The sequence below is a fragment of the Semicossyphus pulcher genome, unplaced genomic scaffold (genome assembly GCF_022749685.1).
Source record: "Semicossyphus pulcher isolate SPU_LCO1_2020_fin unplaced genomic scaffold, fSemPul1.0.p SCAF_5, whole genome shotgun sequence".
Lineage (NCBI taxonomy): Eukaryota > Metazoa > Chordata > Actinopteri > Labriformes > Labridae > Semicossyphus > Semicossyphus pulcher.
Window position 1 is genome coordinate 1,632,348 of NW_027211726.1, and position 13,084 is coordinate 1,645,431.

The 13,084-nt window shown below is 41.7% G+C and overlaps 1 long non-coding RNA gene across 1 annotated transcript; it reads right to left on the reverse strand.

Moving 5' to 3' along the window:
- Positions 1 to 11,810: 11,810 nt before the first annotated feature.
- Positions 11,811 to 12,552, reverse strand: LOC138608392 (uncharacterized). The gene is made up of 3 exons (XR_011309439.1): positions 12,467 to 12,552; positions 11,988 to 12,045; positions 11,811 to 11,880 (listed from the first exon to the last, which is right to left on the reverse strand). It is a non-coding gene; the product is annotated as an uncharacterized lncRNA (long non-coding RNA).
- Positions 12,553 to 13,084: the final 532 nt, after the last annotated feature.

Here is a 13,084-nt window from a genome sequence, read left to right on the forward strand (position 1 = left end):
AAATGTTTTTAACTCATTGTCATATGTACGCCAATAGTTTTTAGTCGAACATTCTTCTTTCTTGTGACTCACTTTAACTAATCCTTTATTTCAAGACTTTATCTTTTGTGGCAGTCAGGTTTGTGTTTCTCTGTTTTGGCCAAAGAATTCATTTGTTACCTTTACAGATAAAAGAGAAAGCATGTTCTTTACCTGAAACAAATATTCCACCTCTTTTAAAAACAAGTTTTTAAGAGCTGTCCCCTACAAGTCAGGGATTCGAATCATAACTAGTCCACACCAAACTAGAAGACTCACATTTTTTTGTATACATAGCAAGGCAGAACAAGGCAGGCTGTTAACTTTATGAAAAAGTCTCTCCACGATGCTTCATTCTGTGTTTTTTACAGGTCTAAAAGGAGCACAGTTATCAGCAGCGACTTGTCTTCTCCAAAACAAAAGGAACTGGTGATTAAAACTGGTTAAAACACTGAATCAGGCCGTTTCACATTAAAACATCTGTGTCTCCCTCAAGCTCTTAAGCAGGGCCTCAGAGGCTCACAAGTTGGACATGTTTCAGTATCTTGCCAGCTCATAAATCTGATTGGCCACCCCACTGCCACCCAATAATCCTGAACTATGATTGGCTATCTCTCAAGTCAGAGATGAGACGTAAGTTTAAATCAAATTATTTGGCTCTGTTGTACATTTTTTAAAAGCTTTTGTGTCATTTCAAAGAAGCACATTTTCTTTGTTTTTACCTTTTACTGTGACTTTTGAAGATAAATCTTTTTGGGTTAAAATATAATATGGAATATTTTTGTGGTGCCCCTCTGTTGTGCAGTTCATACATTTAAAACCTATACACATGAATATAAGAACTGTTTGATAGATTAGTGTAAGTAGTTAAAGTAGATATGATAAGTGGAGACAGAAAATTAATGATATTCGGACGTGTTGCGCACACAAACTTAATGCCACCCCTAACAACAGGAAGTTGTTACAACTCTCAAATACAAAGTTCAATCTGCTCCAAATTTCACACGTTTGCTGACAGGCCCGGCTGTAACAGATCAACATCTTTGTCAAAGCGCCACCTAGTGGTAAGAAGCAGAACGCGTCGCATGACAAACATCTGAATTCATGACATGTATGCAGTGTGGGCTTCATTCATCTACATCACTATAATGCATGATTACTGCGTGTCTGCTTCTGCCACTGTGTGGTCACAGGTAATTACATGTAACTCCTTTGTGCACTGTCCAAACCACATGACGATTCTTGTGTGTCCATTGCAACAAACCCTGATTGCAGCTTAAGTTTCTATTTATTTGTTTGTTTCTTCTTGGATTTTTTCCATAGTTTTTTTCCATTTTGAACTATTTGTAGATTTTAGGCAAGGGAGAGAGAGAGAGAAATAAAGTTAAATCATTATCAAGTATGCCAAAGTATTTTATTCACACAGCTTTATTTAAGGAAAAATGCCAAGAAGTTAAAAAATGCCTCATATTGCGTTGTAAATAAAGGCTTCAAACTAATTACATATATTTTAAAGAAAGGTCACACAAGAGTTTGACTCGGTTTTGGTAGCTGTTCAGTTTTTTAGTTTTTAGCAACACAGTCCTGTTTGTTAATGCCCATATGCTCTACTTTGTTTAATGTTTATGATATTGTTCACATTGTTTTTCTTCATCCGATTTTTGGGTGTGAATATGACCTAAAATTATTGAATTGTATTTTTTTAGATGTCGGCCCTGCATGGTTTTACCGACTACAGGAAGAGTCAAATATTAGTATGAAGCTGAATCATTGAAAAATATAACAAAACAAAGTAAAATCTGGTTCTTTGCATTTCAATCTATTTTATTTAATAAATAATCCATTTCAAAAGTAGACAACAGAACATTCAATACAGTTTGCTACACAAAATTACCATACAGTAAATTCCTTACAGTGTAATGCATTAGTAATTATATTAGACAGCAAAGCTGTTCATGTTTCTGTGTCTGCTTACTGTATGTGGCTCATATGGTTGTTTCTCTAGTTCACAGCAGGTAGTAAAATATGTATCTTTGATTGTCTTATGTGTAAATAATAAATAAATAAATAAAGCAAGTTTGTCAGTGGAATAAATTAGTGCATGACATTAGATCTGTTATCATGAAAATCATTTTGTGTTTGGAAAAACAGCAGTCACAGTAACATATTCAAACCTCAGATATACAGTAAGGAAGTTTAGACAGGATCAATAAGAATGAATGACAGCAAGTCCTTTGGTCTCTTTGTGAAAAATACATTCTGAAAGAATAAAGTGTCATTTTTTGGGTTGTATTGTAAGTTCTTTGTTCAAGTCCAGTTCTTAGTGCCAAAGAATTACTGTAAGAGCTGCGATGACCAAAAGGAGACTTGTTTTGTTGACGACTGCAGAGGAGGCAGCAGTTGTTGTTGGTGCTGTTGTTGCTCCTGCAGCTACAGTGGTTGCTCCTGACACAGCTGTGGTTGCTCCAGGGACTGCATTAGTTGCTCCTGAGGCAGCTGTGGTTGCTCCAGGGGCTGCACTGGTTGCTCCTGAGGCAGCTGTGGTTGCTCCAGGGGCTGCATTGGTTGCTCCTGAGGCAGCTGTGGTTGCTCCAGGGGCTGCACTGGTTGCTCCTGAGGCAGCTGTGGTTGCTCCAGGGGCTGCACTTGTTGCTCCTGAGGTGGCTGGGGCAGTTGTTGTAGCCGTTATTGTTGTTGTTGCTGGAGCAGCTGTTGATGAGGCAGCTGTGGTTGTTGTTGGGGCAGCTGTGGTTGTTGGAGTAGCTGTGGTTGTTGTTGGAGCAGCTGTGGTTGTTGTTGGGGCAGCTGTGGTTGTTGGAGCAGCTGTGGTTGTTGTTGGAGCAGCTGTGGTTGTTGTTGGGGCAGCTGTGGTTGTTGGAGCAGCTGTGGTTGTTGTTGGAGCAGCTGTGGTTGTTGTTGGGGCAGCTGTGGTTGTTGGAGCAGCTGTGGTTGTTGTTGGGGCAGCTGTGGTTGTTGTTGGGGCAGCTGTGGTGGTAATTTGTCCGTTGCCTGAGGCTGATGGACAATGGAGTTGATCATCAGTATAACATTCACATTTTGATTCCTCATTTTAATATAAAGAAAATATGCTGAACAAACACGTTTCAGTCACTGAAACTCACCAACTAACAGAAGCAAGATGACACAGATCCTCATCATCATTGTGGTGGAGGTTCTTCTCTGTTGGGAAATAATAACATTCATTTAGGTTACATTGAGCTCAGTAATAACAACAGAATAATGTTCCCATTTGGACAAGAAAAAAAGATTTTTATCGTCTTAAATATACAGATACTTTTGGAGTGTGATGAATCTGAACATAGAGAAGTCTAAAGAAACCTGAAATTAATAATGTAACCTTCATGAGTTTACCCATTACATCTTTAAGACGCTTTAAAGAATTAGTTGTAAATGCAAACTGCTACCTCTTAAGAGAACAGAATGAATCCTAGGTTTAACAAATTGTTTTTTTTCATTGTGGTGCCTTTTACAGCTTCACTGTTTCTTCATTGAATCCGGCTTTGTTTAATGTATTGTATACAATGTTTTTTAAAGCCCTTAAAATATCTTAGCAGCAGAAATAAAGCATTAAAATTACAAGTTCACAACACTGTCCAAAATCTCTGTTTAGTCTTTCAGAAAAAATAACACCATAAGCACAGATAACACTGTTAACACAAAGTTACTAAATCATTTCATAATAATTAAAGAAAGAAAAGAAATACATTTTGAATTAATTGCAATTGGACAAATATCCATCATTAAATTACTCACAGATTCTGTCTGTAGTTGACTCGTCTTTACTGCAGTGCCTGAAGTGCTGATGCTCTCTGATTCCACCTGTTCTGTATCCTTTGCTGTTTGCTTGTTGATGTCCTCCACTGAACACACAGCAGCTTATATATCCACACAAAGCAGGTAAGATGACATCAGGCTGTTCAACAAAGACGTAAATAATCTGTGTGACTAATATTTTTTTCCTCTGTGTAAGGTGTGGCTCTGCTTCATAATTCTCACTTCTTTTATTTGGCTGATATGTTCAGTGAGTAAAGAAACTGGTTGAGTGACGTATGTCAGTCATGACGTTGGATTGAATATTGTTGGCAGGATATTTCTGATGTCACTGTACACATTTGTTTGTCTTACTGATGAGACTGCACCAATCTCCTTCGTCAGTGTGCAACTAATGTTATGTTTCCTGTTGTCGTTTAAATTTGAGCATGTGAAGTATGACAGACTGAGGAGTGAATAATTGAACTCTATTGACAGCAACAAGACTTCCTTTACAACAGTTACTTATATTAACACACTTGATTGACTATTTTTGGCCGGTATAATTATGGTTGTCGTCGTGCAGCTGATGTCCTGTTACTTGTTGGCTTAGTATGTGTAGTATGTGAAGTATGAAAGACTGGGAGTAGGCGACTGCACCTTGAGGAGGGATGTGTTGTCTGTGAATGTTCTCAGCCATCCAGGTACAAGTAGTTCAAGGTTTACTCCAAAAGACATGGTTGAAGTTCTTGAAGTCGTTTGCTCCTCATCCAAAGGCTTCTTCAGTTCTAAGAGTCAGTTTTCACTGTCACTTTCTCTCTTTTAATCTGGCTTGTTCACAGAGGTTACTCATGCTGCACACCTGACCAGCTGTGAAGGAGGTTATGTTAAGATTTTCAGATTGAAATCAGCTTTAAAGCACATCCCTTTCAATAACTGATTTTATGTCTCTGCTATGTTTTCCACAGAGATATAGATTCTTTATTACAAAGGAGACTAAAAAACAATATTACACAAAGATTATATGTTCATCAATGTTATAAGTGTGTTGGCTGATGGGTGAGTGGATGATATGATGTGTTTATTTGGTTGATATGTCCGGTAAGTAAAGAAACTGGTTGAGTGACGTTGTATGTCAGTCATGATGTTTATTTTTGGCTCGATGTTTGTGATGTCGCTGTACACATTTGTTTATCTTTAGATTGCACCAGTCTGTTTAGTCATTGTGCAACTAATGTCCTGTTACCTGTTGTTGTGAAGTATGACAGACCGGAAGTACCTCACCTCAAGAAGAGAATGATTGACCTCTAATGACAGCGACAAGACGTATCGACTTACTTCTCGAGTCAGTTCAGGTTTTAACAACCTTATTCCAACCTACAAGAACTTATCAAACAGCAATCATTATGTATAAGGCAAAAAACAGACAATTACCAGAAAATATACAAAATGTATTTAGGAATCGGGAGGGAGGTTATCAATTAAGAGGGGAACATAACTTCAAAAGCCTAAACAGACGAACAACCTTGAAAAGTTTCTGTATATCTATTTCCGGTGTCAAGTTATGGAACAATCTAAGTGAGGAACTCAAGCAAAGTCCAAATATCAAACAGTTCAAGAAAGAAGTTATTTAGCGGGTACAATGGATAATGGTCATTAGTGATTATTGGTGATTATTATTTATTAATTGATGTGGCATGGTGATGAGAGGTAGAGAATGTGAATGTGTATATGTATGTATGTATATATATGGGTATATATGTGTATGTGTATATGTGTATGTATGTATATATATGCATGTATATGTGTGTGTGTGTGTGTGTGTGTGTGTGTGTGTGTATGTATTTATATATATATGAGCTCAATTTAGACAAAGGGGTGAGAGCTAACAAGCTATGCTTTTTCTCTCTCCTTTTCGAATATGTCATTTATTTATTTTTTTCTGTTTCATTATTTTGCTTCATCAAAATCTTCATTTCTTTATTATGTTGTGCAAACAATTTGTTAAACAGCAATCAGGAAGCCTTGGACTATTTGCATATTCGAATTAAAATAAATAATAATAAAATAAATGTTTTTAACTCATTGTCATATGTACGCCAATAGTTTTTAGTCGAACATTCTTCTTTCTTGTGACTCACTTTAACTAATCCTTTATTTCAAGACTTTATCTTTTGTGGCAGTCAGGTTTGTGTTTCTCTGTTTTGGCCAAAGAATTCATTTGTTACCTTTACAGATAAAAGAGAAAGCATGTTCTTTACCTGAAACAAATATTCCACCTCTTTTAAAAACAAGTTTTTAAGAGCTGTCCCCTACAAGTCAGGGATTCGAATCATAACTAGTCCACACCAAACTAGAAGACTCACATTTTCTGTATACATAGCAAGGCAGAACAAGGCAGGCTGTTAACTTTATGAAAAAGTCTCTCCACGATGCTTCATTCTGTGTTTTTTACAGGTCTAAAAGGAGCACAGTTATCAGCAGCGACTTGTCTTCTCCAAAACAAAAGGAACTGGTGATTAAAACTGGTTAAAACACTGAATCAGGCCGTTTCACATTAAAACATCTGTGTCTCCCTCAAGCTCTTAAGCAGGGCCTCAGAGGCTCACAAGCTGGATATGTTTCAATATCTTGCCAGCTCATAAATCTGATTGGCCACCCCACTGCCACCCAATAATCCTGAACTATGATTGGCTATCTCTCAAGTCAGAGATGAGACGTAAGTTTAAATCAAATTATTTGGCTCTGTTGTACATTTTTTAAAAGCTTTTGTGTCATTTCAAAGAAGCACATTTTCTTTGTTTTTACCTTTTACTGTGACTTTTGAAGATAAATCTTTTTGGGTTAAAATATAATATGGAATATTTTTGTGGTGCCCCTCTGTTGTGCAGTTCATACATTTAAAACCTATACACATGAATATAAGAACTGTTTGATAGATTAGTGTAAGTAGTTAAAGTAGATATGATAAGTGGAGACAGAAAATTAATGATATTCGGACGTGTTGCGCACACAAACTTGATGCCACCCCTAACAACAGGAAGTTGTTACAACTCTCAAATACAAAGTTCAATCTGCTCCAAATTTCACACGTTTGCTGACAGGCCCGGCTGTAACAGATCAACATCTTTGTCAAAGCGCCACCTAGTGGTAAGAAGCAGAACACGTCGCGTGACAAACATCTGAATTCATGACATGCATGCAGTGTGGGCTTCATTCATCTACATCACTATAATGCATGATTACTGCGTGTCTGCTTCTGCCACTGTGTGGTCACAGGTAATTACATGTAACTCCTTTGTGCACTGTCCAAACCACATGACGATTCTTGTGTGTCCATTGCAACAAACCCTGATTGCAGCTTAAGTTTCTATTTATTTGTTTGTTTCTTCTTGGATTTTTTCCATAGTTTTTTTCCATTTTGAACTATTTGTAGATTTTAGGCAAGGGAGAGAGAGAGAGAAATAAAGTTAAATCATTATCAAGTGTGCCAAAGTATTTTATTCACACAGCTTTATTTAAGGAAAAATGCCAAGAAGTTAAAAAATGCCTCATATTGCGTTGTAAATAAAGGCTTCAAACTAATTACATATATTTTAAAGAAAGGTCACACAAGAGTTTGACTCGGTTTTGGTAGCTGTTCAGTTTTTTAGTTTTTAGCAACACAGTCCTGTTTGTTAATGCCCATATGCTCTACTTTGTTTAATGTTCATGATATTGTTCACATTGTTTTCTTCATCCGATTTTTGGGTGTGAATATGACCTAAAAATATTGAATTGTATTTTTTTAGATGTCGGCCCTGCATGGTTTTACCGACTACAGGAAGAGTCAGATATTAGTATGAAGCTGAATCATTGAAAAATATAACAAAACAAAGTAAAATCTGGTTCTTTGCATTTCAATCTTTTTTATTTAATAAATAATCCATTTCAAAAGTAGACAACAGAACATTCAATACAGTTTGCTACACAAAATTACCATACAGTAAATTCCTTACAGTGTAATGCATTAGTAATTATATTAGACAGCAAAGCTGTTCATGTTTCTGTGTCTGCTTACTGTATGTGGCTCATATGGTTGTTTCTCTAGTTCACAGCAGGTAGTAAAATATGTATCTTTGATTGTCTTATGTGTAAATAATAAATAAATAAATAAAGCAAGTTTGTCAGTGGAATAAATTAGTGCATGACATTAGATCTGTTATCATGAAAATCATTTTGTGTTTGGAAAAACAGCAGTCACAGTAACATATTCAAACCTCAGATATACAGTAAGGAAGTTTAGACAGGATCAATAAGAATGAATGACAGCAAGTCCTTTGGTCTCTTTGTGAAAAATACATTCTGAAAGAATAAAGTGTCATTTTTTGGGTTGTATTGTAAGTTCTTTGTTCAAGTCCAGTTCTTAGTGCCAAAGAATTACTGTAAGAGCTGCGATGACCAAAAGGAGACTTGTTTTGTTGACGACTGCAGAGGAGGCAGCAGTTGTTGTTGGTGCTGCTGTTGCTCCTGCAGCTACAGTGGTTGCTCCTGACACAGCTGTGGTTGCTCCAGGGACTGCATTAGTTGCTCCTGAGGCAGCTGTGGTTGCTCCAGGGGCTGCATTGGTTGCTCCTGAGGCAGCTGTGGTTGCTCCAGGGGCTGCATTGGTTGCTCCTGAGGCAGCTGTGGTTGCTCCAGGGGCTGCATTGGTTGCTCCAGAGGCAGCTGTGGTTGCTCCAGGGGCTGCACTGGTTGCTCCTGAGGCAGCTGTGGTTGCTCCAGGGGCTGCACTGGTTGCTCCTGAGGCAGCTGTGGTTGCTCCAGGGACTGCATTAGTTGCTCCTGAGGCAGCTGTGGTTGCTCCAGGGACTGCATTAGTTGCTCCTGAGGCAGCTGTGGTTGCTCCAGGGGCTGCATTAGTTGCTCCAGGGGCTGCATTGGTTGCTCCTGAGGCAGCTGTGGTTGCTCCAGGGGCTGCATTGGTTGCTCCTGATGCAGCTGTGGTTGCTCCAGGGGCTGCATTGGTTGCTCCTGACGCAGCTGTGGTTGCTCCAGGGGCTGCATTGGTTGCTCCTGACGCAGCTGTGGTTGCTCCAGGGGCTGCACTGGTTGCTCCTGAGGCAGCTGTGGTTGCTCCTGGGGAATTGTTTGTTGCTCCTGAGGCAGCTGTAGTTGCTCCTGGGGCAGTTGTTGCAACCACTGTTGTTGGGGCAGCTGTGGTTGTTGTTGGAGCAGCTGTGTTTGTTGTTGCTGCAGCTGTGGTTGTTGTCAGGGCAACTGTGGTTGTTGTTGCGGCAGCTGTGGTTGTTGTTGGGGCAGCTGTGGTTGTTGGGGCAGCTGTGGTTATTGTTGCTACAGCTGTGGTTGTTTGGGCAGCTGTGGTTGTTGGGGCAGCTGTGGTTGTTGTTGAGGCAGCTGTGGTTGTTGGGGCAATTGTGGTTGTTGTTGAGGCAGCTGTGGTTGTTGGAGCAGCTGTGGTTGTGGTTGCAGATGCAGTGGTTGTGGTTGCGGCAGCTGTGGTTGTTGTTGCTGCTGCTGTGGTTGTTGATGGGGATGCTGTGGTTGTTGGGGCAGCTGTGGTTGTTGTTGGGGCAGCTGTTGTTGTTGTCTGGGCAACTGTGGTTGTTGTTGCGGCAGCTGTGGTTGTTGTTGGGGCAGCTGTGGTTGTTGTTGCTGCAGCTGTGGTTGTTGGGGCAGCTGTGGTTGTTGTTGCGGCAGCTGTGGTTGTTTGGGCAGCTGTGGTTGTTGTTGAGGCAGCTGTGGTTGTTGGAGCAGCTGTGGTTGTGGTTGCAGATGCAGTGGTTGTGGTTGCGGCAGCTGTGGTTGTTGTTGCTGCTGCTGTGGTTGTTGTTGGGGCAGCTGTGGTTGTTGTCAGGGCAACTGTGGTTGTTGTTGCTGCAGCTGTGGTTGTTGCGGCAGCTGTGGTTGTTGTTGGGGCAGCTGTGGCTGTTGTTGGGGCAGCTGTGGTTGTTGTTGGGGCAGCTGTGGTTGGTGTTGCTGCAGCTGTGGTTGTTTGGGCAGCTGTGGTTGTTGTTGGGGTAGCTGTGGTTGTTGTTGGGGCACCTGTGGTTGTTGCGGCAGCTGTGGTTGTGGTCAGGGCAACTGTGGTTGTTGTTGGGGATGCTGTGGTTGTTGTTGGGGCAGCTGTGGTTGGTGTTGCTGCAGCTGTGGTTGTTGGGGCAGCTGTGGTTGGTGTTGCTGCAGCTGTGGTTGTTGTTGGGGATGCTGTGGTTGTTGTTGGGGCAGCTGTGGTTGGTGTTGCTGCAGCTGTGGTTGTTGTAGGGGCAGCTGTGGTTGGTGTTGCTGCAGCTGTGGTTGTTGGGGCAGCTGTGGTTGTTGTTGGGGCAGCTGTGGTTGTTGCGGCAGCTGTGGTTGTTATTGGGGCAGCTGTGGTTGTTGTTGGGGCAGCTGTGGTTGGTGTTGCTGCAGCTGTGGTTGTTGGGGCAGCTGTGGTTGTTGTTGCGGCAGCTGTTGTTGTTGTTGGGGCAGCTGTGGTTGTTGTTGAGGCAGCTGTGGTTGTGGTTGCGGCAGCAGTGGTTGTTGTTGCTGCAGCTGTGGTTGTTGTTGGGGCAGCTGCAGTTGTTGTTGAGGCAGCTGCGGTTGTTTGGGCAGCTGTGGTTGTTGGAGCAGCTGTCGTTGTTGTTGAGGCAGCAGTGGTTGTTGTTGGGGCAGCAGTGGTTGTTTGGGCAGCTGTGGTTGTTGTTGAGGCAGCTGTGGTTGTTGGGGCAGCTGTGGTTGTTGTTGAGGCAGCTGTGGTTGTTGTTGCTGTAGCTGTGGTTGTTGCGGCAGCTGTGGTTGTTGTTGGGGCAGCTGTGGTTGTTGTTGCTGCAGCTGTGGTTGTTTGGGCAGCTGTGGTTGTTGTTGGGGCAGCTGTAGTTGTTGTTGAAGCAGCTGTGGTTGTTGTTGAGGCAGCTGTGGTTGTTGTTGCGGCAGCTGTGGTTGTTGGGGCAGCTGTGGTTGTTGTTGCTGCAGCTGTGGTTGTTGTTGGGGCAGCTGTAGTTGTTGTTGAAGCAGCTGTGGTTGTTGTTGAGGCAGCTGTGGTTGTTGTTGCGGCAGCTGTGGTTGTTGGAGTAGCTGTGGTTGTTGTTGGGGCAGCTGTGGTTGTTGTTGAGACAGCTGTGGTTGTTGGGGCAGCTGTGGTTGTTGTTGAGGCAGCTGTGGTTGTTGGAGCAGCTGTGGTTGTTGCAGCAGCAGCGGTTGCGGCAGCAGTGGTTGTTGTTGGGGCAGCTGTGGTTGTTGTTGCTGCAGCTGTGGTTGTTGTTGGGGCAGCTGTGGTGGTTGTTGGTGCAGCTGTGGTTGTTGGGGCAGCTGTGGTTGTTGTTGCTGCAGCTGTGGTTGATGTTGGGGCAGCTGTAGTTGTTGTTGGTACAGCTGTTGTTGTTGGGGCAGCTGTGGTTGTTGTTGGGGCAGCTGTGGTTGTTGTTGAGGCAGCTGTGGTTGTTGGGGCAGCTGTGGTTGTTGTTGGGGATGCTGTGGTTGTTGGGGATCCTGTGGTTGTTGTTGGGGATGCTGTGGTTGTTGGAGCAGCTGTGGTTGTTGTTGGGGATGCTGTGGTTGTTGGGGCAGCTGTTGTTGTTGTGGCAGCTGTGGTTGTTGTTGAGGCAGCTGTGGTTGTTGGGGCAGCTGTGGTCGTTGTTGGGGATGCTGTGGTTGTTGGAGCAGCTGTGGTTGTTGTTGGGGATGCTGTGGTTGTTGTCGGGGATGCTGTGGTTGTTGGGGCAGCTGTGGTTGTTGCTGCAGCTGTGGTTGTTGTTGGGGCAGCTGTGGTTGTTGTTGGAGCAGCTGTGGTTGTTGTTGAGGCAGCTGTGGTCGTTGTTGGGGCAGCTGTGGTTGTTGTTGGAGCAGCTGTGGTTGTTGTTGAGGCAGCTGTGGTCGTTGTTGCTGCAGCTGTGGTTGTTGTTGGGGCAGCTGTGGTTGTTGTTGGAGCAGCTGTGGTTGTTGTTGAGGCAGCTGTGGTCGTTGTTGGGGCAGCTGTGGTCGTTGTTGGAGCAGCTGTGGTTGTTGTTGAGGCAGCTGTGGTCGTTGTTGGGGCAGCTGTGGTCGTTGTTTGGGCAGCTGTGGTTGTTGTTGGGGCAGCTGTGGTTGTTGGGGTTTGTCCGTTGCCTGAGGCTGTTGGACAATGGAGTTGATCATCAGTATAACATTCACATTTTGATTCCTCATTTTAATATAAAGAAAATATGCTGAACAAACACGTTTCAGTCACTGAAACTCACCAACTAACAGAAGCAAGATGACACAGATCCTCATCATCATTGTGGTGGAGGTTCTTCTCTGTTGGGAAATAATAACATTCATTTAGGTTACATTGAGCTCAGTAACAACTGATTAATGTTCACATTTTGGACAAAAACAACATTATTTTAACTTCTCACATTTACTTATTGATAAAGATACAGTTACACATTCAGAATGCTGAAATTAATTGTATAAGTTTTATTTTATTATCCTTTGCATCTTTTAGATTGTTAAATATTAGAATAGAATAGAATACGATACAATAGTTAAAGCATTAAAATTACAATTTAACACTTTCCAAAGTATCCGTTTTGTTTTTCAATCAAAATAACACTATAAGCACAGATAACACTGTTAACACAAAGTTACTAAATCATTTCATAATAATTAAAGAAAGAAAAGAAATATATTTTGAATTAATTGCAATTGGACAAATATCCATCATTAAATTACTCACAGATTCTGTCTGTAGTTGACTCGTCTTTACTGCAGTGCCTGAAGTGCTGATGCTCTCTGATTCCACCTGTTCTGTATCCTTTGCTGTTTGCTTGTTGATGTCCTCCACTGAACACACAGCAGCTTATATATCCACACAAAGCAGGTAAGATGACATCAGGCTGTTCAACAAAGACGTAAATAATCTGTGTGACTAATATTTTTTTCCTCTGTGTAAGGTGTGGCTCTGCTTCATAATTCTCACTTCTTTTATTTGGCTGATATGTTCAGTGAGTAAAGAAACTGGTTGAGTGACGTATGTCAGTCATGACGTTGGATTGAATATTGTTGGCAGGATATTTCTGATGTCACTGTACACGTTTGTTTGTCTTACTGATGAGACTGCACCAATCTCCTTCGTCAGTGTGCAACTAATGTTATGTTTCCTGTTGTCGTTTAAATTTGAGCATGTGAAGTATGACAGACTGAGGAGTGAATAATTGAACTCTATTGACAGCAACAAGACTTCCTTTACAACAGTTATTTATATTAACACACTTGATTGACTATTTTTGGCCGGTATAATTATGGTTGTCGTCGTGCAGCTGATGTCCTGTTACTTGTTGGCTTAGTATGTGTA